Source organism: Hyperoodon ampullatus, assembly GCF_949752795.1.
Source record: "Hyperoodon ampullatus genome assembly, contig: SUPER_X_unloc_1, whole genome shotgun sequence".
In the NCBI taxonomy this organism is placed as follows: Eukaryota; Metazoa; Chordata; class Mammalia; order Artiodactyla; family Ziphiidae; genus Hyperoodon; species Hyperoodon ampullatus.
In genome coordinates this window covers 7,000,830-7,028,012 of record NW_027641097.1, presented here as the reverse complement: position 1 = coordinate 7,028,012, position 27,183 = coordinate 7,000,830, and positions in this window count along the sequence as shown.

Below are 27,183 nucleotides of genomic sequence, written 5' to 3'. Positions count from 1 at the left end.
TGGAGCATTGTGTTCACAAAGGTCACAGAGCTTTGTGTGACGAGGTCATGGACCATTGTGATGACAAATGTCATGAAGCATTGTGATGACTGGAGTCACGGAGCATTGTGAATAACTGGGTTCTTGGAGCATTGTGATGAAAAGGGAATGGATCATTGTGATGAAAAAGGCATGGAGCCTTGTCATGACAGTGTTCAAGGAGCATACTGATGACAAGTGTCAGCGAGCATTGTGATGCCATGTGTATTGAGCATTGTAGTGACAAAGGTCATCGAGCATTGTGATGAGAAGACCTTGCATAATTTTTATAACGAACGTCATGGGGCATGTGATCACAAGTGTTATGGAACACTGTGATCAGAAGGGTTTGGAGCATTGTGATGACAGAGGACATGGAGGATTTTTATTTCATTTTGATGACAATAGCATGAATCATTATGATGATGGGCATGGTGCATTGTGATGACAGTGTTCATGGAACATTGGGATGAAAAGTGGCATGGAGAACTGTGATTACAGAGGTTTTGGAGCATTGTGATGACAAGGGTCTCGGAGCCTTGGGATGCCAAGTCCGTGGAACATTGTGAGGGCAGGGGTCATGGAGCATTGTTATGACAGGTGTAATGGAACATTATGATGACAAGGGCATGGAGCAATGTGATGAGAGATTTCATTGAGCATTGTGATGACAATGGCATGGAGCATTGTGATGCCAAGGGTCACGGAGATTTGTGATGACAAATGTCATGGGGCATTTTGATTACAAGGGCATGGTGCATTGTGATGAGAAGGGCAGGGAGCATTGTGATGACAGGGACATGGAGCAATTTGAATAAAAGGGTCCTGGAATATTTTGATGACAGGGGTTATGGAACATTGTGATGTCAGGGGTCATGAAGCATTGCGATGAAATGGGTCATGGAGTATTTTGTGACAGGTCTTATGGAACATGGTGATGTCAGGGGTCATGGAGCATTGTGATGATAAGGGCATGAAGCACTGTGATAACAGTGGTCATGGAACATTGTGATGACAGGAGTGAGCGAGTATTGTGATGACTAGCGATGGAACATTGTGATATATGTGGTGAGAGAGCATTTTGATGAGAAGAGCATGGAGCATTGTAATGACAAGTTTTATGGAGCATAGCGATGAAAAGGATGTGGAGCATTGTGATGAAAAGAGCATGGCATATTGTGATGACATGTGTCATGGAGGATTGTGCTGACAAGCGCATGGAGCATTTGGATGACAAGTGTCATGGAGCATTGTGTTGACAAAGGCAGGGAGCATGGTGATGACAAGGGACACAGAGCATTGTGATGAAAATTTCATGGAGCATTGTGGTGACAAAGATCACAGAGCCTTGTGTGACGAGGGCATGGACCATTGTGATGAGAAAGATCATGAATCATTGTGATGACTGGACTCACGGAGCACTGTGATGACAGGGGTCATGGAGCATTGTGATGACAGGGGCATGGAGCAATATGATGACAGGGGCATGGAACATTGGCCTGACAAGTTTCATGGATTATTGTGATGACAGTGCACATGGATCATTGAGATGAAAAGGGGATGGAGCATTGTGGTGACAAAGGTCACAGAGTCTTGTGTGACGAGGGCATGGACCATTGTGAGGAAAAAGGTCATGAAGTATTGTGATGACTGGAGTCACGGAGCATTGTGATGACAGGGGTCATGGAGCATTGTGATGACAAGGGCATGGAGCAATGTGATGACAGGGGCATGGAACATTGGTCTGACATGTTTCATGGATTATTGTGATGACAGTGGGCATGGCACACTGTGATGACAAGGGCATGGAACATTGTGAAGACAAGGTCATGGAGTATTGTGAAGACAGGTGTCAGGGAGCACTGTGATGACATATGTCATTGTCCATTGTGATGACAATTGTATGGAGCATTGTGATACCAAGTGTCATGGAGGATTGGGATGACAAAGGTAATAGAGCATTTTGATGAAAAGGGCTTGGAACTTTGCGATGACAAGGGTCATGGAGCATTGTGATGACAAGGGCATGGAGCACTGTGATGACAGTGGTCATGGAACATTGTGATGACATGGGTGAGCAAGTATTGTGATGACTAGTGATGGAACTTTGTGATATATGTGGTGAGAGAGCATTTTGATGAGAAGTGCATGGAGCATTGTGATGACAAGTTTTATGGAGCATAGCGATGAAAAGGATGTGGAGCATTGTGATGAAAAGAGCATGGCACATTGTGATGACATGTGTCATGAAGCATTGTGCTGACATGCGAATGGAGCATTTTTATGACAAGTGTCTTGGAGCATTGTGCTGTCAAAGTCATGGAGCATTGTGATGACAAGGGACACAGAGCATTGTGATGAAAATTTCATGGAGCATTGTGGAGACAAAGATCACAGAGCCTTGTGTGACGAGGGCATGGACCATTGTGAGGACAAAGGTCATGAAATTTTGTGATGACTGGAGTTACGGAGCATTGTGATGACAGGGGTCATGGAGCATTGTGATGACAAGGGCATGGAGCAATGTGATGACAGGGGCATGGAACATTGGTCTGACATGTTTCATGGATTATTGTGATGACAGTGGGCATGCTGCATTGTGATGACAAGGGCATGGAGCATTGTGATGACAAATGTCACAGAGCCTTGTGTGACGAGGGCATGGACCATTGTGAGGACAAAGGTCATGAAGCATTGTGATGACTGGAGTCACGGAGCATTGTGATGACAGGGGTCATGGAGCATTGTGCTGACAAGCACATGGAGCATTTTGATGACCAGAGTCATGGAGCATTGGGCTGACAAAGGCATGGAGCATTTTGATGACAAGGGACACAGAGCATTGTGATGAAATATTCATGGAGCATTGTGGTGAAAAAGATCATAGAGCCTTGTGTGACGAGAGTATGGACCATAGTGATGAGATAGGTCATGAAGCATTGTGATGACTGGAGTCACGGAGCATTGTGATGAAATGGGTCATGGAGCATTGTGATGACAAGGGCATGGAGCAATGTGAAGACAGGGGCATGGAACATTGGTCTGACATGTTTCATGGATTATTGTGATGACAGTTGGCATGGAGCATTGTGATAACAAGGGCATGGAGAATTGTGGTGACAAAGGCATGGAGCATTTTCATGACAAGGGACACAGAGCATTGTGATGAAATATTCATGGAGCATTGTGGTGTAAAAGATCACAGAGCCTTGTCTGAAGAGGAAATGGACCACTGTGTTGACAAAGGTCATGAATCATTGTGATTACTGGAGTCACGGAGCATTGTGATGACAGGGGTCAGGGAGCATTGCTCTGAGATGATTATGGATTATTGTGAAGAGAGTGGGCATGGCGCATTGTGATGACAAGGGAATGGAGCATAGGGAAGAGAAGGCCATGGAGCATTCTGATGACATGTGCCATGGATCTTTGTGATGACAGGGGCATGGAGCATTGTGATTACAGGGGTCTTGGAGCATTGTGATGACAAGGGTCATGGAGCCTTGGATGCCAAGACGGTGGAACATTGTGATGGCAGGGGTCCTGGAGCATTGTTATGACAGGGGTAATGGAGCATTGTGATGACAAGGGCATGGAACATTGGTCTGAAAATTTCATGGATTATTGTGATGAGATTCGGCATGGAACATTGTGATGACTAGGGCACGGAACACTGTGATACATGTGTCATGGAGGATTGTAATGACAAGGGCATGGAGCATTGTGATGAGAAGAGTATCGAGCATAGTGATGACAAGCGTCATGGAGCATTGTGGTGACAAGGGCATGGAGCAATATGATGACAGGGGCATGGAACATTGGTCTGAAAATTTTCATGGATTATTGTGATGACATGGGCATGGAGCATTTAGATGACAAGGGCATGGAGCATTGTGGTGACAAAGGTCACAGAGCCTTGTGTGACGAGAGCCTGGACCATTGTGAGGACAAAGGTCATGAAGCATTGTGATGACTGGAGTCACGGAGCATTGTGATGACATGGGTCATGGAGCATTTTGATGACAAGGACATGGAGCATTGTGATGACAGGGGCATGGAACAGTGGTCTGACATGTTTCATGGATTATTGTGATGACAGTGGGCATGGCGCATTGTGTGGACAAGGGCTTGGAACATTGTGATGACAAGGTCATGGAGTATTGTGAAGACAGGTGTCAGGGAGCATTGTGATGATATATGTTATTGTCCATTGTGATGACAATGGCATGGAGCATTGTGATACCAACTGTCATTGAGGATTGTGATGACAAAGGTAATGGAGCATTTTGATGACAAGGGCTTGGAACATTGTGATGACAATGGTCATGGAGCATTGTGATGACAAGGGCATGGAGCATTCTGATGAAAAGGTGCATGGAGCATTGAGATTACAGGGGTTTTGAAGCAATGTGATTACAAGGGCATGGAGCATTCTGATGACATGCATCATGGAGCTTTGTGATGACAAGGACATGGAGCATTGTGATTACAGGGGTCTTGGAGCATTGTGATGAAAAGGGAATGGATCATTGTGATGAAAAATGCATGGAGCCTTGTCATGACAGGCTTCAAGGAGCATACTGATGACAACTGTCAGGGAGCATTGTGATGATAAGTGTATTGAGCATTGTGATGACAAAGATCATGGAGCATTGTGATGAGAAGACCATGGATAATTGTGATGACCAGCGTCATGGGGCATTGTGATGACAAGTGTTATGGAACTTTGTGATCAGAAGGGTTTGGTGCATTGTGATGAGAGAGGTCATTGAGCATTTTGATTTCATTTTGATGACAATAGCATGAAATATTATGGTGATGAGCACGGTGCATTGTGATGACAGTGTTCATGGAGCACTGAGATGAAAAAGGGCATGGAGCATTGTGATTACAAGGGTGTTGGAGCATTGTGATGACAAGGGCATGGAGCATTGTTATGAGAAGTCCATGGAGCATTCTGATGACATGCGTCATGGAACTTTGTGATGACAAGGGCATGGAGAATTGTGATTACAGGGGTCATGGAATATTGTGTTGACAGTGGTGAGGGAGTATTGTGATGACTAGTGATGGAACATTGTGATATCAGTGGTGAGAAAGCATTTTGAGGAGACGTGCATGGAGCATTGTGATGACAAGGTTAATGGAGCGTTTTGATGACAAGGATGTGGAGCATTGTGATGAGAAGTGCATGGTACATTGTGATGACATGGGTTATGGAGCACTGTGCTGACACACGCATCGAGCATTGTGATGACAATGGTCATGGAGAATTGTGCTGACAAAGGCATGGAGCTTTGTGATGACAAGGGTCACTGAGCATTGTGATAAAAATTTCATGGAGCATTGTGGTGACAAAGGTCACAGAGCTTTGTAAGACGAGTTCATGGACCACTGTGATGACAAATGTCATGAAGCATTGTGATGACTGGAGTCACGGAGCATTGTGATATCATGGGTCTTGGAGCATTGTGATGAAAAGGTAATGGATCGTTGTGATGAAAAATTCATGGGGTCTTGTCATGACAGTGTTCAAGGAGCATACTGATGACAAGTATCAGCGAGCATTGTGATGCCAAGTGTATTGAGCATTGTGGTGACAAAGGTCACAGAGCTTTGTGTGATGAGGTCATGGACCATTGTGATGACAAATGTCATGAAGCATTGTGATTACTGGAGTCACGGAGCATTGTGATAACAGGGGTCTTGGAGCAATGTGATGAAAAGGGAATGGATCATTGTTATGAAAAAGGCATGGAGCCTTGTCGTGACAGTGTTCAAGGAGCATACAGATGACAAGTGTCAGCGAGCAGTGTGATGCCACGTGTATTGAACATTGTGGTGACAAAGGTCATGGAGCATTGTGATGAGAAGACCTTACATAATTGTGATGACGAGCGTCATGGGGCATGTGATGACAAGTGATATGGAACATTGTGATCAGAAGGGTTTGGAGCATTGTGATGACAGAGGACATGGAGCATTTTGATTTCATTGTGATGACAATAGCATGAATCATTATGATGATGGGCATGGTGCATTGTGATGACAGTGTTCATGGAGCACTGAGATGAAAAGTGGCATGGAGAATTGTGATTACAGAGGTCTTGGAGCATTGTGATGACAATGGTCATGGAGCCTTGTGATGACAAGGCCGTGGAACATTGTGATGGCAGGGGTAATGGAGCATTGTTATGACAGGTGTAATGGAGCATTGTGATGACAAGGGCATGGAGCAATGTGATGAGAGATTTCATTGAGCATTGTGATGACAATGGCATGGAGCATTGTGAAGCCAAGGGTCATGGAGTTTTGTGATGACAAATGTCATGGGGCATTTTAATGACAAGGATGTGGTGCATTGTGATGAGAAGGGCAGGGAGCATTGTGATGACAGGGTAATTGAGCTATTTGTATAAAAGTGTCATGGAATATTTTGATGACAGTGGTTATGGAACATTGTGATGTCAGGGTTCATGAAGCATTGTGAGGAAATGGGTCATGGAGCATTTTGTGACAGGGTTTATGGAACATGGTGATGTCAGGGGTCATGGAGCTTTGTGATGATAAGGGCATGTAGCACTGTGATGACAGTGGTCATGGAACACTGTGATGACAGGTGTGAGTGAGTATTGTGATGACTAGTGATGGAACATTGTGATATATGTGGTGAGAGAGCATTTTGATGAGAAGTGCATAGAGCATTGTGATGAGAAGTTATATGGAGCATAGCGATGAAAAGGATGTGGAGCATTGTGATGAAAAGAGCATGGCACATTGTGATGACATGTGTCATCGAGCATTGTGCTGCAAAGCACATGGAGCATTCTGATGACAAGTGTCATGGAGCATTCTGCTGACAAAGGCATGGAGCATTGTGATGACAGGGGACACTGAGCATTGTGAAGAAAATTTCATGGAGCATTGTGATGACAAGGCTATGGAGCAATATGATGGCAGGGGCATGGAACATTGGTCTGACAAGTTTCATGGATTATTGTGATAACAGTGGGCATGGAGCTTTGAGATGACAAGGGCATGGAGCATTGTGGTGAAAAAGGTCACAGAGCCTTGTGTGACGAGGGCATGGACCATTGTGAGGACAAATGTCATGAAGCATTGTGATGACTGGAGTCACGGAGCATTGTGATGACAGGGATCATGGAGCATTGTGATGACAAGGGCATGGAATATTGTGATGACAAGGTCATGGAATATTGTGAAGAGAGGTGTCAGGGAGCATTGTGATGACATATGTCATTTTCCATTGTGATGACAATGGCATGGAGCATTGTGATACCAAGTGTCATGGAGGATTGTGATGACAAAGGTAATGGAGCATTTTGATGACAAGGGCTTGGAACATTGCGATGACAAGGGTCATGGAGCATTGTGATGACAAGGGCATGGAGCATTCTGATGAAAAGTTGCATGGAGCATTGAGATTACAGGGGTTTTGAAGCAATGTGATTACAAGGGGATGGAGCATTGTGATGAGAAGGCAATGGAGCATTCTGATGACATGCGTCATGGAGCTTTGTGATGACAAGGACATGGAGCATTGTGATTACAGGGTTCTTGGAGCATTGTGATGAAAAGGGAATGGATCATTTTGATGAAAAATGCATGGAGCCTTGTCATGACAGGGTTCAAGGAGCATACTGATGACAACTGTTAGGGAGCATTGTGATAATAAGTGTATTGAGCATTGTGATGACAAAGATCATGGAACATTGTGATGATAAGACCATGGATAATTGTGATGATCAGCATCATGGGGCATGGTGATGACAAGTGTTATGGAACATTGTGATCAGAAGGGTTTGGTGCATTGTGATGACAGAGGTCATGGAGCATTTTGATTTCATTGTGATGACAATAGCATGAAATATTATGGTGATGGGCACGGTGCATTTTGATGACAGGGTTCATGGAGCATTGAGATGAAAAGGGGCATGGAGCATTGTGATTACAGGGGTGTTGGAGCACTGTGTTGACTAGGGCATGGAGCATTGTGATGAGAAGGCCATGGAGCATTCTGATGACATGCGTCATGGTGCTTTGTGATGACAAGGGCATGGAGAATTGTGATTACAGGGGTCATGGAATATTGTAATGACAGGGGTAAGTGAGTACTGTGATGCCTAGTGATGGAACATTGTGATACCAGTGGTGAGAAGGTATTTTGAGGAGAAGTGCATGTTTCATTGTGATGACAAAGTTTATGGAGCATTTTGATGACAAGTATGAGGAGCATTGTGATGACAAGTGCATGGAGCATTGTGATGACATGGATTATGGAGCATTGTGCTGACACGCGCATCGAGCATTGTGATGACCAAGGTCATGGAGTATTGTGCTGACAAATGCATGGAGCTTTGTGATGACAAGGGTCACAGAGCATTATGATAAAAATTTCATGGAAAGATCTCACTTATGAAGGTCCTGTAAACATGGCTACTCATGAAATGAGTTAGGAAAGAGAACAGTGTCTTACTTTTAGAAAAGACTCTTATGCCTGCTTAAGGGGGAAGGAGATTTGAGGTGATGCATAAAACCAGAGTTTGATATTAGTGCAGGTACCGTTCCAAAAACCAACTACGGATTAGACAAGACCTACACCTTCTTCAGTGAACGGGATTTCAAACACCATATTTCCCGCAGAGGAATATATCTGATTAGTAATAATCTTAAAAACTATGTATTGATATGTCTCCGCAAGGGAATCAAGAGTGTGTAGACTGGCATAAACATGGCAGTGAGAATCAGCTCAAACCCACTATAAAAAGGAATTTCAAGAACAAAACAAAAAACAGGGAAATTCTTTACAATTCCTTCACGGGCTCTGATGAAACCTGGAATGACCCTATCTACAACAACAGCTGGATATTGCATAAGGCTGGACACTTGGGACTGAGAGGATTGGTGAGATTCGGTGAGCACATGCAGACAACTTAAAGCAATAATGCGTGTCACACATTCCAAGGATCCCAACTCTCCAGGTTGAAGGGAATATTACTACAGCTATAACATGTACTGGAAACCTAGAGAATGGACACACTCTGAATACGAAAGGTTTCTAAAACTCAACTAATAATCCCTCACCTGGTGCTCTGGTGTGACCTTCCAACTGCTTTACTATCAATCTCCCAACTTGTTTAGACAGCCCCTTTAACCTCCTGGTTCGCACAGGTTGCCAATTTGGCAGAGGATGAAAGGGAAGAGGGAGAACCAATGAGAGAGTAGCTGTTAGGCATTTGGACGGGCACATGTCACTCTAATTTCCCGGCAGGAAAAAGAATTAAACAAAGTCTCAGCCACCCGCCGGGAAACAGTATAGGTCCTGAACCAAAATTGTGGACTTGCGGTCAGCTGACAAAAAACGAGTTGAAAAATGGAGCTCAGGGGCACAGCTATTCACAAACTGGCAGAGTAATAAAGGACAACTATCGTCCAAAAATCTGTTGAGGGAAGGCAAGTAGGCAGACTTGAAAGCGAGCCAGAATAGCAGGAAACAGATTTCAAGAGGTACATTGGAATCGCCTTTAAAACACCAGAAGAGGGGCACAACTTCGACAATGATGCACTTGGCCAAAAAGGGCGTATGCGTTTTCTCCTGAATATATTCAGGAGAAAACGTATACGCCCTTTTTGGCCAAGCAAGCAACCGGGCAATGCAAATCTGCAATACAAAGAAGTATCACTTCCCACCGGTCAAAAGGGACATCCAATAAATCTGTAAAAACCAGAAAGACAAGACAGGCCCTGAAGAACAGGGATCCTAGTTATGCTGATGGACAGGATATGAACTGCCACCAGCCTCTCTGGAGCAGTGCATTGTGTTCCCTAAAACAAGTAAACAACAGAGCTACAGAGCCAAAGGCACTTCCAGTCTAGAGAAGATACCTTGGGAAAACTGAAAATCAATAAGACAGAGCCCCACCAAATTCAGGGCTGCACTGCTTACAAGAACCTCAACTTGGGTGCACCTTAAATATCCCAGGAAAGACAAAATTGTTTCAAGAAATTGTGTTACTTACGTATGATGGAATATCCCTCAGCCACGAAATCAATGTCATAAGGCCAGTAGCAGCAAAGTGAGTGGATTCAGGTACGATGATTCTAAGTGAAATAAGTCACAGAGAAAAAGAAACTTATCATAAGATATCACTTATGAAGGTCCTGTAAACATGGCTACACATGAACTTAGTTAGGAAAGAGAACAGAGTCTCACATTTAGAAAACACACTTTTACCTGCTTAAGGGGGAAGGAGAGGTGGAGTGATGCATAAAACCAGAGTTTGGTATTAGTACAGGTACCGTTCCAAAAACCAACTACGGAATAGACAAGAACTCCACCTTCCTCAGTGAAAGGGACTCAAAACCCCATATTTCCCGCAGAGGAATATATCTGACTAGTAAGAATCTTAAAACCTATTTATTGATATGTCTCTGTAAGGGAATCAAGTGTGCTTAGACTGGCATAAACATGGCAGTGAGAATCTGTTCAAACCCACTATAAAAAGGAATTTCAAAAAGAAAACAAAAAAAACCGGGAAATTCTTTACAATTCCTTCAGGGGCTCTGATGAAACCTGGAATGATCCTACCTACAACGACAGCTGGATGAGGCATAAGGCTGGACACGTGGGACTGAGAGGATTGGTGAGATTCGGTGAGCAAATGCAGACCATTTAAAGCAATAATTCGTGGCACACATTCCAAGGATCCCAACTCTCCAGGTTGATGGGAATATTACTACAGTTATAACATGTACGGGAAACCTAGAGAATGGACACACTGTGAATACGAAAGGTTTATAAATCTCAAATAATAGTCCATCTCCTGGTGCTCCCGTTTGATTTCCCAATTGCTTTACTATCAATCTCCCTACTTGGAGAGACTGCCCCTTTAACATCCTGGTTCGCACAGGTTGCCAATTTGGCAGAGGATGAAAGGGAATAGGGAGAACCAATGAGAGAGTAGCTGTTATGCATTTGGACTTTCACATGTCACTCTAATTTCCCGGCCGTAAGATGAATTAACAAAACTCTCGGCCACCCACCAAGAACCAGTATAGGTCCTGAACCAAAATTTTGGACTTACTGTCACCTCACAACAAACGAGTAGAAAAATGGGGCTCAGGGGCACAGCAATTCACAAACTGGCAAAGTAATAAAGGACAACTATCATCCAAACATCTGTTGAGTGAAGGCAATGAGGCGGACTTGAAAGCGAGACAGAATAGCAGGAAACAGATTTCAAGAGGTACATTGGAATCACATTTAAAGCACAGGAAGAGGGGCACAACTTCAACAATGATGCACTTGGCCAGAAAGGGCGTATGTGTTTTCTCCTGAATATATTCAGGAGAAAACTCATACGTCCTTTTTGGCCAAGCAAGCAAGCGGGAAACGCAAATCTGAACTACAATGAAGGATCACTTCCCACCGGTCAAAAGGGACATCTGCAAAATGTGTAAAAACCAGAAAGGCAAGACAGGCCCTGGAAAACAGGGAGCCTAGTTATGCTGATTGGCAGCATGTAAATTGCCAACTGCCTCTCTGGAGGAGTGCATTGTGTTCCCTAAAACAAGGAAACAACAGAGCAACAGAGCCAAGGGCACTTCCAGTATAGGGAATATACCTTGGGAATACTGAAAATCAATAAGACAGAGCCACCGCAAAATTTAGTGCTGCACTGCTTAAAAGAACCTCAACTTGGGTACAACTTAAATATCCTAGGAAAGACAAAAATGGTTCAAGAATTTGTGTTACTTATGTACGATGGAATATCCCTCAGCCATGAAATCAATGTTATAAGGCCAGTAGCAGCAAAGTGAGTGGATTCAGGTACGATGATTCTAAGTGAAATAAGTCACAGAGAAAAAGAATCTTATCATAAGATATCACTTATGAAGGTCCTGTAAACATGGCTACACATGAACTGAGTTAGGAAAGAGAACAGAGTCTCACATTTAGAAAACACTCTTGTGCCTGCTTAAGGGGGAAGGAGAGGTGGTGTGATGCATAAAACCAGAGTTTGATATTAGTACAGGTACCGTTCCAGAAACCAAATACGGAATACACAAGACCTACACTTTCCTTAGTGAAATGGACTCAAAACCCCATATTTCTCGCAGAGGAATATATCTGACTAGTAAGAATCTTAAAACCTTTGTATTGATAAGTCTCCATGATGATGGTCATGGTTCATTGTGATTACAGATTTCATGGAGCATTGAGATGAAAAGTGGCATGGAGCATTTTGATTACAGTTGTCTTGGAGCACTGTGATGACAAGGGCATGGAGCATTGTGATTAGAAGGCCATGGAGCAGATTGATGACCTGCGTCATGGAGCTTTGTGATGACAATAGCATGGAGCATTGTGATTACAGGGGTCTTGGAGCATTGTGATGACAAGGGTCATGGAGCCTTGTGATGACAAGGCCGTGGAACAGTGTCATGACAGGGGTGAGCGAGTATTGTGATGACTAGTGATGGAACATTTTGATATCAGTGGTGAGAGAGCATTTTGATGAGAAGCACATGGAGCATTGTGATGACAAGTTTTATGGAGCATTCTGATGACAAGTTTGTGGAAAATTTTGATAACAAGCATATGGAGCATTGTGATAACAAGGGTCATGGAGCACTCTGCTGACAAAGGCATGGAGCATTGTGATGGCAAGGGTCACAGAGCATTGTGAATGAAAAGTTCATGGAGCATTATGGTGACAAATTTCACAGAGCCCTGTGGTGACGAGGGCATGGACCATTTTGATGGCAAAGGTCATGAAGCATTTTGATGACTGGAATCACGGAGCATTTTGATGACAAGGGCATGGAGCATTGTGATGACAGGGGCATGGAGCATTGGTCTGACAAGTTTCATGGATTATTGAGATGACAGTGGGCATGGCACATTGTGATGACAAGGGCATGCAGCATTGTTATGAGAAGGTCATGGAGTACTGTGCAGACAGGTGTCAGGGAGCATTGTGATGATATATGTCTTGGTGCTTTGTGATGACAATGGCATGGAGCATTGTGAAGCCAAGTGTAATGGAGGATTGTGATGACAAAGGTAATGGAGCATTGTGATGACAGGGGCTTGGAGCTTTTTGATGACAATGGTCATGGAGCACTGTGATGACAAGGGCATGGAGCACTGTGATGACAACGGCCATTGAGAATTTTGATGACAATGCCGTGAAGCACTGTGATGAAAAGCACTTGGAGCTTGCTATGACAGGGGTCATGGAGCATTGCGATGACAAGTGCATGGAGAATTGTGATGACAAGATCATGTAACATTGTGATGAGAAGTGTCATGGAGCATTGTGATGGCAAGACCATGGAGCACTGTGATGAGAAGACCATGGATAATTGTGATGTCCAGCGTCATGCAGCACTGTAATGACAAGGGGCATCGAGCATTGTGATGACAAGGGTCGTGGAGCATTCTGATGACAAGCTTGTGGAGTAATGTGATGACAATGGCATGGAGCATTGTGATGAAAAGGGCATGGAGCATTGTGATGTAAAAGGCATGGAGGCTTTTCATGACAGCATTCAAGGAGCATTCTGACCACAAGTGTCAGGGAGCACTGTGATGACAAGTGTATTGAGCATTGTGATGACAGAGGTCATGGAGGATTGTGATGACACGGGCTTGGAGGATTGTGATGACAGGCATCATGGAGCGTTGTTATGACAAGTGTTGTGGAACAATGAGATTACAAGTGTTTGGAGCGTTGTGATGACAGGGATCATGGAGCATTGTGATGAGAAGATCATGGAGCATTGGGCTGAAAATATTCGTGGAGTATTGTGATGACAGGGGTCTTGGAGCACTGTGATAACAAGGGCATGTAGCATTGTGATGAGAAGGCCATGGAGCATTCTGATGACATGTGTCATGGATGTTTGTGATGAAAAGGGGAATGGAGCATTGTGATTACAGGGGTCTTTGAGCATTGTGATGAAAAGGGCATGGATCATTGTGATTAAAAAGGCATGGAGCCTTGTCAGGGCAGGGTTCAAGGAGCATACTCTCAACAAATGTCAGGGAGCATTGTGATGACAATTGTATTGAGCATTGTGATGACAAAGTTCATGGAGCACTGTGATGAGAAGACAATGGTTAACTGTGATGAGGAGCAACATGGGGCATTGTGATGAAAAGTGTTATGGAACATTGTGATCACAAGTGATTGGAGCATTGTGATGACAGAAGTCATGGAGCATATTGATTTCATTGTGATGACAATAGCATGAATCATTATGATGATGGGCATGGTGCATGGGATGACAGGGTTCTTGGAGCATTGAGATTAAAAGGGACATGGAGGACTGTGATTACATGGGTCTTGGAGCATTGTGATGACAAGGGCATGGAGCCTAGTTAATGAGAAGTCCACGGAGCATTCTTATGACATGCGTCATGGAGCTTTCTGATGACAATTGCATGGAGCATTGTGATTACAGGGTCTTCGAGCATTGTGATGAAAAGGGTCATGGAGTCTTGTGATGACAAGGCTGTGGATCCTTGTGATGGCAGGTGTTATGGAGCATTGTTATGAGAGGGGGAATGGAACATTGTGATGACAAGGGCATGGAGCATTGGTCTGAAAAGTTTCATGGATTATTGTGATGAGAGTGGGCATGGAACATTGTGATGAAAAGGTGCATGGAGCATTGTGATTACAGGGGTTTTGAAGCAATGTGATGACAAGGGCATGGAGCATTGTGATGACAAGGCAATGTAGCATTCTGATGACATGCGTCATGGAGCTTTGTGATGACAAGGACATGGAGCATTGTGATTACAGGGGTCATGGAGCATTGTGATGAAAAGGAAATGGATCATTGTGATGAAAAAGGCATGGAGCCTTGTCATGACAGTGTTCAAGGAGCATACTGATGACAAGTGTCAGCGAGCATTGTGATGCCAAGTGTATTGAGCATTGTGGTGAAAAAGGTCATGGAGCATTTTGATGAGAAGACCTTGCATAATAGTGATGACGAGCGTCATGGGGCATGTGATGACAAGTGTTATGGAACATTGTGATCAGAAGGGTTTGGAGCATTGTGATGAGAGAGGACATGGAGCATTTTGATTTCATTGTGATGACAATAGCATGAATCATTATGATGATGGGCGTGGTGCATTGTGATCACAGTGTTCATGGAGCACTGAGATGAAAAGTGGCATGGAGAATTGTGATTACAGAGGTCTTGGAGCATTGTGATGACAAGGGTCATGGAGCCTTGTGATAACAAGGCCGTGGAACATTGTGATGGCAGGGGTCATGGAGCATTGTTATGACAGGAGTAATGGAGCATTGTGATGACAAGGACATGGAGTATTGGTCTGAAAAGTTTCATGGATTATTGTGATGAGAGTGTGCATGGAGCATTATGATGACAAGGGCAAGGTGCACTTTGATACATGGGTCTTGGAGGATTTTAATGACAAGGGCATGGAACATTGTGATGAGAAGGGCATCGAGCATTGTGATGACAAGCGTCTTGGAGCTTTGTGATGACAAGGGCATGGAGCAATATGATGAGAGGCTTCATGGAGCATTGTGATGACAATGGCATGGAGCATTGTGATGCCAAGGGTTATGGAGCTTTGTGATGACAAAGGTCATGTAGCATTTTGATGACAAGGGAGTGGTACATTGTGACGATAAGGGCATGTAGCATTGTGATGACTGGGGTCATGGAACATTGTGATGAAATGGGTTAGGGAGTATTCTGATGATTAGTGATGGAACACTGTGGTATCAGTGGTGAGAGAGCATTTTCTTGAGAAATGCATGGAGTATTGTGATGACAAGTTTTATGGTGCATTGTGATGACAAAAATGTGAAGCATTGTGTTGACAAGCGCATGGCACCTTGTGATGTCATCGGTCATGGAGCAGTGTGCTGACAAGCTCATGGAGCATTTTGATGACAAGGGTCATGGAGCATTGTGCTGACAAAGTCATGGAACGTTGTGATGCAAAGGGTCACAGAGCATTGTGAATCAAAGTTCATGGAGCATTGTGGTGACAAAGGTCACAGAGCTTTGTGTGACAAGGTCATGGACCATTGTGATGACAAATGTCATGAAGCATTGTGATGACTGAAGTCACGGAGCTTTGTGATAACACTGGTCTTGGAGCATTGTGATGAAAAGGGAATGGATCATTGTGATGAAATAGGCATGGATACTTGTCATGACAGTGTTCAAGGAGCATACTGATGACAAGTGTCAGGGAGCATTGTGCTGACAAGCTCATGGTGCATTGTGATGACAAGTGTATTGAGCATTGTGATGACAAATGTCATGGAGCATTGTGATGAGAAGACCATTGATAATTGTGATGACGAGCGTAATGGGGCTTTGTGATGACAACTGTTATGGAACATTGTGATCACAAGGGTTTGGAACATTGTGATGACAGAGGTCATGGAGCATTTTGATTTCATTGTGATGAAAATAGCATGAAGCATTATGATGATGGGCATGGATCATTGTGATGACAGGGTTCATGGAGCATTGAGATGAAAAGGGGCAAGGGGCATTGTGATTAAAGGGATCTTGGAGTATTGTGATGAGAAGGTCATGGAGCATTGGGCTGAAAATATTCATGGAGTATTGTGATGACAGGGGTCATGGAGCATTGTGATGACAAGGGTCATGGAGCTCTGTGATGAAAAGCGTCATGGAGCATTCTGATTACAGGGCTCATGGAGCATTGGGATGACAGGGTTCATGGGGCATTGGTCTGATAAATTTCTTGGATTATTGTGATGACAGTGGGCATGGCGCATTGTGATAAAGGGCATGAGACATTGTTATGACAAGGTCATAGATTATTGTGAAGACAGGTGTCAGGGAGCATTGTGGTGACATATGTCATGATCCATTGTGAAGACAATGGCATGGAGCACTGTGATGCAAAGTGTCATGGAGAAATGTGATGACAAATATAATGGAGCATAGTGATTACAAGGGCTTGGAGCCTTGTGATGACAAGGGTTATGGAGCATTGTGATGACAAGAGAATGGATCATTGTGATGACAACTGTCATGGAGCATTTTGATGACAAGAGTCCATGATCACTGTGTTGTCAGGGGTCATGGATCGTTGTGATGACAGTGGTCATGGAGCATATTGATGACTGGGTTCATGGGGCATTGTGAAGTGGTCATGGAGCACAGGGCTGAAAATATTCATGGAGTATTGTGATGACACGGGTCATGGAGCATTTTGATGACAAGGGAATGGAGCATTTTGATGAAAAGGGCATGGAGCATGTTGATGAGAAGGCAATGGAGCATTTTGAAGACATGCTTCATTAATCATTGTGATGAAAATGGCATGGAGCATTGTGATTACAGGGGTCTTGGAGTATTGTGATGAAAAGTGCAAGGATTATTGTGATGGAAAATGCATGGAGCCTTGTCATGACAGGTTTCAAGGAGCATATTGACGACCATTGTCAGGGAGCATTGTGATGACAAGTTTATTGAGCATTGTGATGACAAAGGTCATGGAGTATTGTGAATAAAATACCATGGTTAATAGTGATGATGAGTGTCATGGGGCGTTGTGATGACAAGAGTTATGGAACATTGTGATCACAAGTGTTTAGAGCATTGTGATGACAGAGGTCATGGAGCATTTTGATTTCATTGTGATGACAATAGCATGAAGCATTATGATGATGGGCATGGTGCACTGTGATGACAGGGTTCATGGAGCATTGAGATGAAAAGTGGCATGGAACATTGTGATTACAGGGGTCTTTGAGCATTGCGATGACCAGGTCATGGAGCATTGTGATGAGAAGGCGAAGGCACATTTTGATGACATGCGTCATGGAGCTTTGTGATGACAAAGGTATGGAGCATTGTGATTACAGGTGTCTTGGAGCATTGTGATGACAAGGGTCATGGAGCCTTGTGATGATAAGGCCGTGGAACATTGTAATGGCAGTGTTTATGGAGCATTGTTATAACAGGGGTAATGGAGCATTTTCATGACAAGGGCATGGAGCATTGGTCTGAAAATTTTCATGGATTATTGTGATGAGAGGGGGCATGGAGCATTGTGATGACAAGGGCACGGAACAATGTGATACATGGGTAATGGAGGATTGTAATGACAAGTCTTGGAGCTTTGTGTTAAGAAGAGCATCGAGCACTGTGATGAAAAGCATCATGGAGCCTGTGATCACAAGGACATGTAACAATGGGATGAGAGGGTTCATGGAGCATTTTGATGACAATGGCATGGAGCATTGTGATGCCAAGGGTCACGGAGCTTTGTGATGACAAAGGTCATGGAGGGTTTTGATGACAACGGCGTGGTGTACTGTGATGAGAAGGGCAGTGAGCATTGTGATGAAAGGGTCATGAAGCAATTTGATGAAAAGTGTCATGGGACATTTTGATGACAGGGGTTATGGAACATTGTGATGTCAGGGGTCAGGGAGCATTGTGTTGAAAAGGGTCTTGGAGCACTGTGATGACAGGGGTCATGGAACATTGTGATGACAGGGGTGAGGGATTATTGTGATGACAAGTGATGGAATATTATGATATCAGTGATGGGAGAGCATTTTGATGGGAAGTGCATGGAGCATTGTGACAACAAGGTTTATCGAGAACTGTGATGACAAGGTTGTGGAGCATTGTGATGACAAGCACATGTCGCATTGTAATGACACAGGTCATGGGGCATTGTGCGGACAAACGCATGGAGCATTGTGCTGACAAAGGCATGGAGCATAGTTATGACATGAGTAAGAGAACATTGTGATGAAAATTTCATGGAGAATTGTGGTGACAAATGTCACAGAGCCTTTTGATGACGAGGGCATGGACCATTGTGATGACAGGGGTCATGGAGCATTTTGATGACTGTGGTCATGGAGCATTGTGAAGACATGGGTCATGGAGCATTGTAATGAGACGGTCATAGAGCATTGGGCTGAAAATGTACATGTAGTATTGTGATGACAGGGGTCATGGCGCATTGTGATGACAAGGGGATGGAGCACTGTGATGACAAGGTCCTGGAGCATTGTGATGAGAGGACCATGGAGCCTTTTGATGACAAGTGTCATGGAGCATTCTGGTGAAAAGGTGCATGGAGCATTGTGATTACAGGGGTTTTGTAGCATTGTGATGACAAGGGCATGGAGCATTTTAATGCGAAGGCCATGGAGCATTCTGATGACATGCATCATGGACCTTTGTGATGACAAGGACATGGAGCATTGTGATTACATGAGTCTTGGAGCATTGTGATGAAAAGTGCATGGATCATTGTGATGAAAATTGCATGGAGCCTTGTCATGACAGGGTTCAAGGAGCATACTGATGAGAAGTGTCAGGGAACATTGTGATGATAAGTGTATTGAGCATTGTGATGACAAAGATCAAGGAGCATTGTGATGAGAAGACCATTGATAAATGTGATGACCAGCCTCATGGGGCATTGTGATGACAAGAGTTATGGAACATTGTGATCAGAATGGTTTGGAGCATTGTGATGACAGAGGTCATTGAGCATTTTGATTTCATTGTGATGACAATAGCATGAAATATTATGGTGATGGGCATGGTGCATTGTGATGACAGGGTTCATGGAGCATTGAGATGAAAAGGGACATGGAGCACTGTGATTACAGTGGTCTTGGAGCATTGTGATCACAAGGGCATGGAGCATTGTGATGAGAAGGCCATGGAGCATTCTGATGACTTGCGTCATGGAGCTTTGTGATGACAAGGGCATGGAGCATTTGATTACAGGGGTCTTGGAGCATTGTGATGACAAGGTTCATGGAGGCTTGTGATGACAAGGCCGTGGAACTTTGTGATGGCAGGGGTCATGGAGCATTGTTATGACAAGGGCACGGCACACGGTGATACATATATCATGCAGGATTGTAATGACAAGGACATGTAGCATTGTGATGAGAAGGGCATCGAGCGTTGTGATGACAAGCCTCATGGAGATTTGTGATGACAAGTGCATGGAGCAATGTGATGAGAGTGTTCATGGAGCATTGTGATGACAATGGAATGGAGCATTGTGATGCCAAGGGTCATGGAACTTTGTTATGACAAAGGTCATGGAGCATTTTGATAACAAGTGCGTGGTGCATTGTGATGAGAAATGCAGGGAGCATTGTGATGACATGGGTTATGCAGCATTGTGCTTACACGCGCATCGAGCATTGTGCTGACAACGGTCATGGAGCATTGTGCTGACAATGGCATGGAGCTTTGTGATGACAAAGTTCACAGAGCACTGTGATGAAGAGTTCATGTAGCATTGTGGTGACAAATGTCACAAAGCCTTGTGTGACGAGGTGATGGAACATTGTGATGACAAATGTCATGAAGCACTGTGATGACTGTAGTAACGGAGCATTGTGATGACAGTGTACTTGGAGCATTGTGATGCCAAGGGCATGGAGCATTGTGATGAGAAGGCCATGGAGCATTCAGATGGCATGTGTCATGGAGCTTTGTGATGACAAGGGCAGGGAGCATTGTGATTACAGGGGTCTTGCAGCATTGTGATGAAAAGGGAAAGGATCATTGTCATGAAAAAGTCATGGAGCCTTTTCATGAAAGGGTTCATGGAGCATACTGATGAAAAGTGTCAGGGAGCATTGTGGTGATAAGTGTATTGAGGATTGTGGTGACAAAGCTCATGGAGCATTGCGATGATTAAACCATTCATAATTGTGATGACGAGCGTCATGGGGCATTGTGATGACAAGTATTATGGAACATTGTGATCACAAGGGGTTTTAGCATTGTGATGACAGATGTCATGGAGCATTTTGATTTCATTGTGATGGCAATAGCATGAAGCATTATGATGATGTGCACGGTGCATTGTGATGACAGCGTTCATGGAGCTTTGAGATAAAAAGGGGCATGGAGCACTGTGATTACAGGGGTCTTTGAGCATTTTGATGACAAGGGCATGGAGCATTGTGATGAGAAGTTCATGTAGCATTCTGATGACATGCGTCATAGATCTTTGTGATGACACGGGCATGGAGCATTGTGATTACAGGGGTCTTGGAGCATTGTTATGAGAAGGGTCATGGAGCCTTGGATGACAAGGCCGTGGAACATTGTGATGGCAGGGATCATGGAGCATTGTTATAACAGGGGTTATGGAGCATTGTCATGACAAAGGCATGGAGCATTGTGATGACAGGGGCATGGAACTTTGGTCTGACAAGTTTCATGGATTATTGTGATGAGAGTGGGCATGACACATTGTGATGACAAGGGCATGGAGCATTGTGATGACAAGGTCAGGGAGTATTGTGAAGACAGGTGTCAGGGAGCATTTTGATGAAATATGTCATGGTCCATTGAGATGACAATTGCATGGAGCATTGTGATGCCAAGTGTCATGGAGGATTGTGATCACAAACGTAATGGAGCATTTTGATGACAAGGGTTTAGAGCATCGTGATGGCAAGGATCTTGGAGCATTGTGATGACAAGGGCATGGAGCATTGTGATGACAGGGGCATGGAACATTGGTCTGACAAGTTACATGGATTATTGTGATGACAGTGGGCATGACACATTGTGATGACAAGAACATGGAGCATTGTGGTGACAAAGGTCACAGAGCCTTGTGTGACGTGGGCATGGAACATTGTGATGACAAATGTCATAAAGCATTGTGTAGACTGGAGTCACGGAGCATTGTGATGACAGGCCTCATGGAGCATTGTGATGACAAGGGCATAGAGCACTGTGATGACAGGGCCATGGAACATTGGTCTGACAAGTTTCATGGATTATTGTGATGACAGTGGGCATGGCTCATTGTGATGACAAGGGCATGGAGCATTGTGGTGACAAAGTCATGGAATACTCTGAAGACAGGTGACAGGGAGCATTGTGATGACATATGTCATTGTCAATTGTGATGACAATGGCATGGAGCATTCTGAAAACAAGTGTCCTGGAGGATTGTGATAACAAAGGTAATGGAGCATTTTGATGACAAGTGCTTGGGACATTGTGATGACAAGGGTCATGGAGCATTGTGATGACAAGGGCATGGAGCATTGTCATGACAAGGGCCATTGAGAGTTTTGATGACAACTTCGTGAAGCATTGTGATGACAAGCACATGGAGCTTGCTATGACATGGGTCATAGAGCATTGCGATGACAAGTGCATGGAGATTTGTGATGACAAGATCATGTGACATTGTGATAAGAAGTGTCATGAAGCATTGTGATGACAAGGACGTGGAGAATTGTGATGACATGGGACATGGAGCATTGTGATGACCAAGGCATGGTGCATTGTGATGGCAAGACCGTGGAGCATTGTGATGAGAAGATCATGGATAATTGTGATGACGAGCGTCATGGAGCACTGTAATGACAAGGGGCATGGAGCATTGTGATTACAGGGGTCTTGGAGCACTGTGATGACAAGGGAATGAAGCATTGTGATCAGAAGGCCACGGAGCATTCTGATGCCATGTGTCATGAATCATTGTGACGACAAGGGCATGGAGCATTGTGATTACAGAGGTCTTAGAGCACTGTGATGACAAGGGTCATGGAGCCTTGGATGACAATGCCGTGGAACATTGTGATCTCATGTGTCTTGGAGCATTGTTATGACAGGGGTAATGGAGCATTGTGATGAGAAGGGCATGGAACATTGGTCTGAAAATTTCATGGATAATTGTGATGAGATTCTTCATGGAGCACTGTGATGACTAGGGCACAGAACACTGTGATACATGTGTCATGGAGGATTGTAATGACAAGGGCAAGGAGCATTGTGATGAGAAGAGTATCGAGCATTGTGATGACAAGCGTCATGGAGCATTGTGCTGACAAGGGAATGGAGCAATGTGATGAGAGGTTTCATGTAGCATTGTGATGAAATGGCATGGAGCATTGTGATGCCAAGAGTCATGGAGCTTTGTGATGACAAAGGTCATGGAGCATTTTGATGACAAGGTCGTGGTGCATTGTGATGAGAAAGGCAGGGAGCATTGTGATGACAAGGGCACAGAACACTTTGATACATGGGTCATGGAGAATTGTAATGACATGTTCATGGAGCATTGTGATGAGAAGGGCATCGAGCATTGTGAAGACAAGTGTCAGGGAGCTTTGTGATGACAAAGTCATGGAGCAATGTGATGAGAGATTTCATTGAGCATTGTGATGACAATGGCATGGAGTATTGTGATGCCAAGGGTCATGGAGCTTTGTGATGACAAAGGTCATGGGGCATTTTGATGACAAGTTCGTGGTGCATTGTGATGAGAAGGGCAGGGAGCATTGTGCTAACAGGGTCATGGAGCAGTTTGTTGAAAAAGGTCATGGAATATTTTGATTAGTGATTATGGAACATTGTGATGTCAGGGGTCATGGAGCATTTTGATGATAAGGGCATGTAGCATAGTGATGATAGGGGTCATGGAATATTGTGATGACAGTGGTGAGGGAGTATTGTGAAGACTAGTGGTGGAACATTGTGATATCAGTGGTGAGAGAGCATTTTGATGAGAAGTTCATGGAGCATTATGATGACAAGGTTTATGGAGCTTTGTGATGACAAGGATGTGGAGCATTGTGATGACAAGCCCATGGTGCATTGTGATGACATGGGTCAAGGAGGATTGTGCTGAAAAGCACATGGAGCATTGTGATGACAAGTGTCATGGATCATTGTGCTGACAAAGGCATGGTGCATTGTGGTGACTAGGGTCACAGAGCATTGTGATGAAAAGGGCATGGATCATTGTGATGCAAAATTCAAGGAGCCTTGTCATGACAGGGTTCAAGGAGCATACTTCTGACAAGTGTCAGGGAGCATTGTGATGACAACTGTATTGAGCATTGTGATGACAATGGTCAAGGAGTATTGTGAATAGAAGGCCATGAATAATTGTGAAGATGAGCGTCATGGGGCGTTGTGATGACAAGTGTTATGGAACATGGTGATCACAAGGGTTTGGAGCATTGTGATGACAGAGGTCATGGAGCATTTTGATTTCATTTTGATGACAATAGCATGAAGCATTATGATGATGGGCATGGTGCACTTTGCTGACATGGTTCATGGAGCATTGAGATGAAAAGGGGCATTGAGCATTGTGATTACAGGGGTCTGGGAGAATTGTGATGACAAGGGCATGGAGCATCGTGAATGAGAAGGCCATGGAGCATTCTGTTGACATGCGTCATGGAGCTTTGTGATGACATGGGTCATGGAGCATTGTGCTGAGAAGCGCATGGAGCATTGTGATGACAAGGGTCATGGAGCATTGTGCTGACAAATTCATGGAACCTTGTGATGACAACGGTCACAGAGCATTGTGATGAAAAGTTCATGGAGCATTGTGGTGACAATGGTGACAGAGTCTTGTGATGACGATGTCAAGGACCATTGTGATGACAAAGGTCATGAAGCATTGTGATGACTGGAGTCACGGAACATTGTGATGACAAGGGTATGGAGCATTCTGATGACAGGGGCATGGTGCATTGGTCTGACAAGTTTCATGGTTTATTGTGATGACAGTGGGCAAGGCACATTCTGATGAGAAGAGCATGGAGCATTGTGATGAGAAGGTCATGGAGTACTGTCAAGAGAGGGGTCTGGGGGCATTGTGATGACATATGTCATGGTCCATTGTGATGACAATGGCATGGAGTATTGTGATGCCAAGTGTCATGTAGGAATGTGATGACAAAGTTAATGGAGCATTGTGATAACAGGGGTTTGGAGCATTGTGATGACAAGGGTCATGGAGCATTTTGATGACAAGGGCATGGAGGATTGTGATGACAAGGGCCATTGAGAATTTTGATGACAAGTTTCTGAAGCATTGTGATGAAAAGCACATGGAGCTTGCTATGAGAGGGGTCATGGAGCATTGCGATGACAAGTGCATGGAGAAGTGTGATGACAAGAGCATGTAACATTGTGATGAGAAGTGTCTTGGAGCATTGTGATGGCAAGACCTTGGAGCATTGTGATGAGAAGACCATGGATAATTTTAATGACGAGCGTCATGGAGCACTGTAATGACAAGGGGCATGGAGCATTGTGATGACAGGTGTCATGGAGCATTGTGATGACAGGGATCATGGAGCATTGTGATGACAAGGGTCATGGAGCATTCTGATGACAAGCTTGTGGAGTATTGTGATGACAATGGCATGGAGCATTGTGATGAAAAAGGCATGGAGCCTTTTCATGACAGGGTTCAAGGAGCATTCTGACGAAAAGTGTCAGGGAGCATTGTGATGACAAGTGTATTGAGCATTGTGATGACAAAGTTCATGGAGCATTTTGATGACAAGGGCATGGAGTATTGTGATGACAGGCATCATGGTGCGTTGTGATGACAATTGTTATGGAACATTGTGATCACAAGAGTTTGGAGCATTGTGATGACACAGGTCATGGATCATTTTGATTTCAAGAATCACGGAGCATTGTGATGACAAGGGCATGAAACAATGTGATCCCAAGGGTCACGGAGGAGTGTGATGACACTGGTAAAGGAGAATTGTGATGACAATTGCATGGAGCATTGTGATGAAAAGGTCATGTAGCATTTTGCTGACAAAGGCATGGAGAATTGTGATGACAAGTGTCATGGAGCTCTGTGACGACAAGCGTCAAGGAGCATTGTGATTACAGGGGTCATGGAGCATTGGGATGACAAGCACATGGAACATTCTGATGACAAGTGGCATGGATCATTTTGATGACTGTGGTCATGTAGCATTGTGATGACACGGGTCATGGAGCTTTGTGATGAGAAGGTCGTGGAGCATTTGGCTGAAAATGTTCATGGAGTAATGTGATAACAGGGGTCATGGAGCATTGTCATGAGAACGGAATGGGGCAATGTCATGAGAAGGTCCTGGAGCATTGTGATGAGAGGGCCATGGAGCTTTGTGATGACAAGGGTCATGGGGCATACTGATGAAATGGTGCATGGAACATTGAGATTGCAGGGGTTTTGAAGCATTGTGATGACAAGGGCATGGAGTATTGTGATGAGAAAGCAATGGAGTATTCAGATGACATGCGTCATGGAGCTTTGTGATGACAAGGACATGGAGCATTGTGATTACAGGGGTCTTGGATCATTGTGATGAAAAGGGAATGGATCATTGTGATGAAAAATGCATGGAGCCTTGTCATGAAAGGGTTCAAGGAGCATACTGATGACAACTGTCAGGGAGCATTGTGATGGTAAGTGTATTGAGCACTGTGAGGACAAAGATCATGGAGCATTGTGATAAGAAGTCCATGGATAATTGTGATGACCAGCCTCATGGGGCATTGTGATGACAAGTTGTTATGGAACATTGTGATCAGAAGGGTTTCGTGCATTGTGATGACAGTGGTCATTGAACGTTTTGATTTCATTGTGATGACAATAGCATGAAATATTATGGTGATGGACACGGTGCTTTGTGATGACATGGTTCATGGAGCATTGAGATGAAAAGGGGCATGGAGCATTGTAATTACAGGGCTGTTGGAGCATTGTGATGACAAGGGCATTTAGCATGGTGATGAGAAGGCCATGGAACATTCAGATGACATGCGTCATGGAGCTTTGTGATGACAAGGGCATGGAGCATTGTGATTACAGGGGTCTTGGAGCATTGTGATGACAAGGGTCATGGAGGCTTGTGATGACAAGGCCGTGGAACCTTCTGATGGCAGGGGTCATGGATCATTGTTATGACAGGGGTAATGGAGCTTTGTGATGACAAATGTCTTGGGGACTTTTGTTGACAAACACGTGGTGCATTGTGATGACAAAGGTCATGGAGCATTTTGATGACAAGGTCGTTGTGCATTGTGATGAGAATTTCAGGGAGCATTGTGATGAGAGTGTCTTGGAGCAAATTGATGAAAAGTGTCATGGAACATTTTGATAAGAGGGGTTATGGAACATTGTGATGACAAGGGCATGGAGTATTGTGATGAGGAGGCAATGGAGCATTCTGATGATATGTGTCATGGAGCTTTGTGATGAGAAGGACATGGAGAATTGCGATTACAGGGGTCATAGAGCATTGCGATGACAAGTGCATGGAGAATTCTGATGAA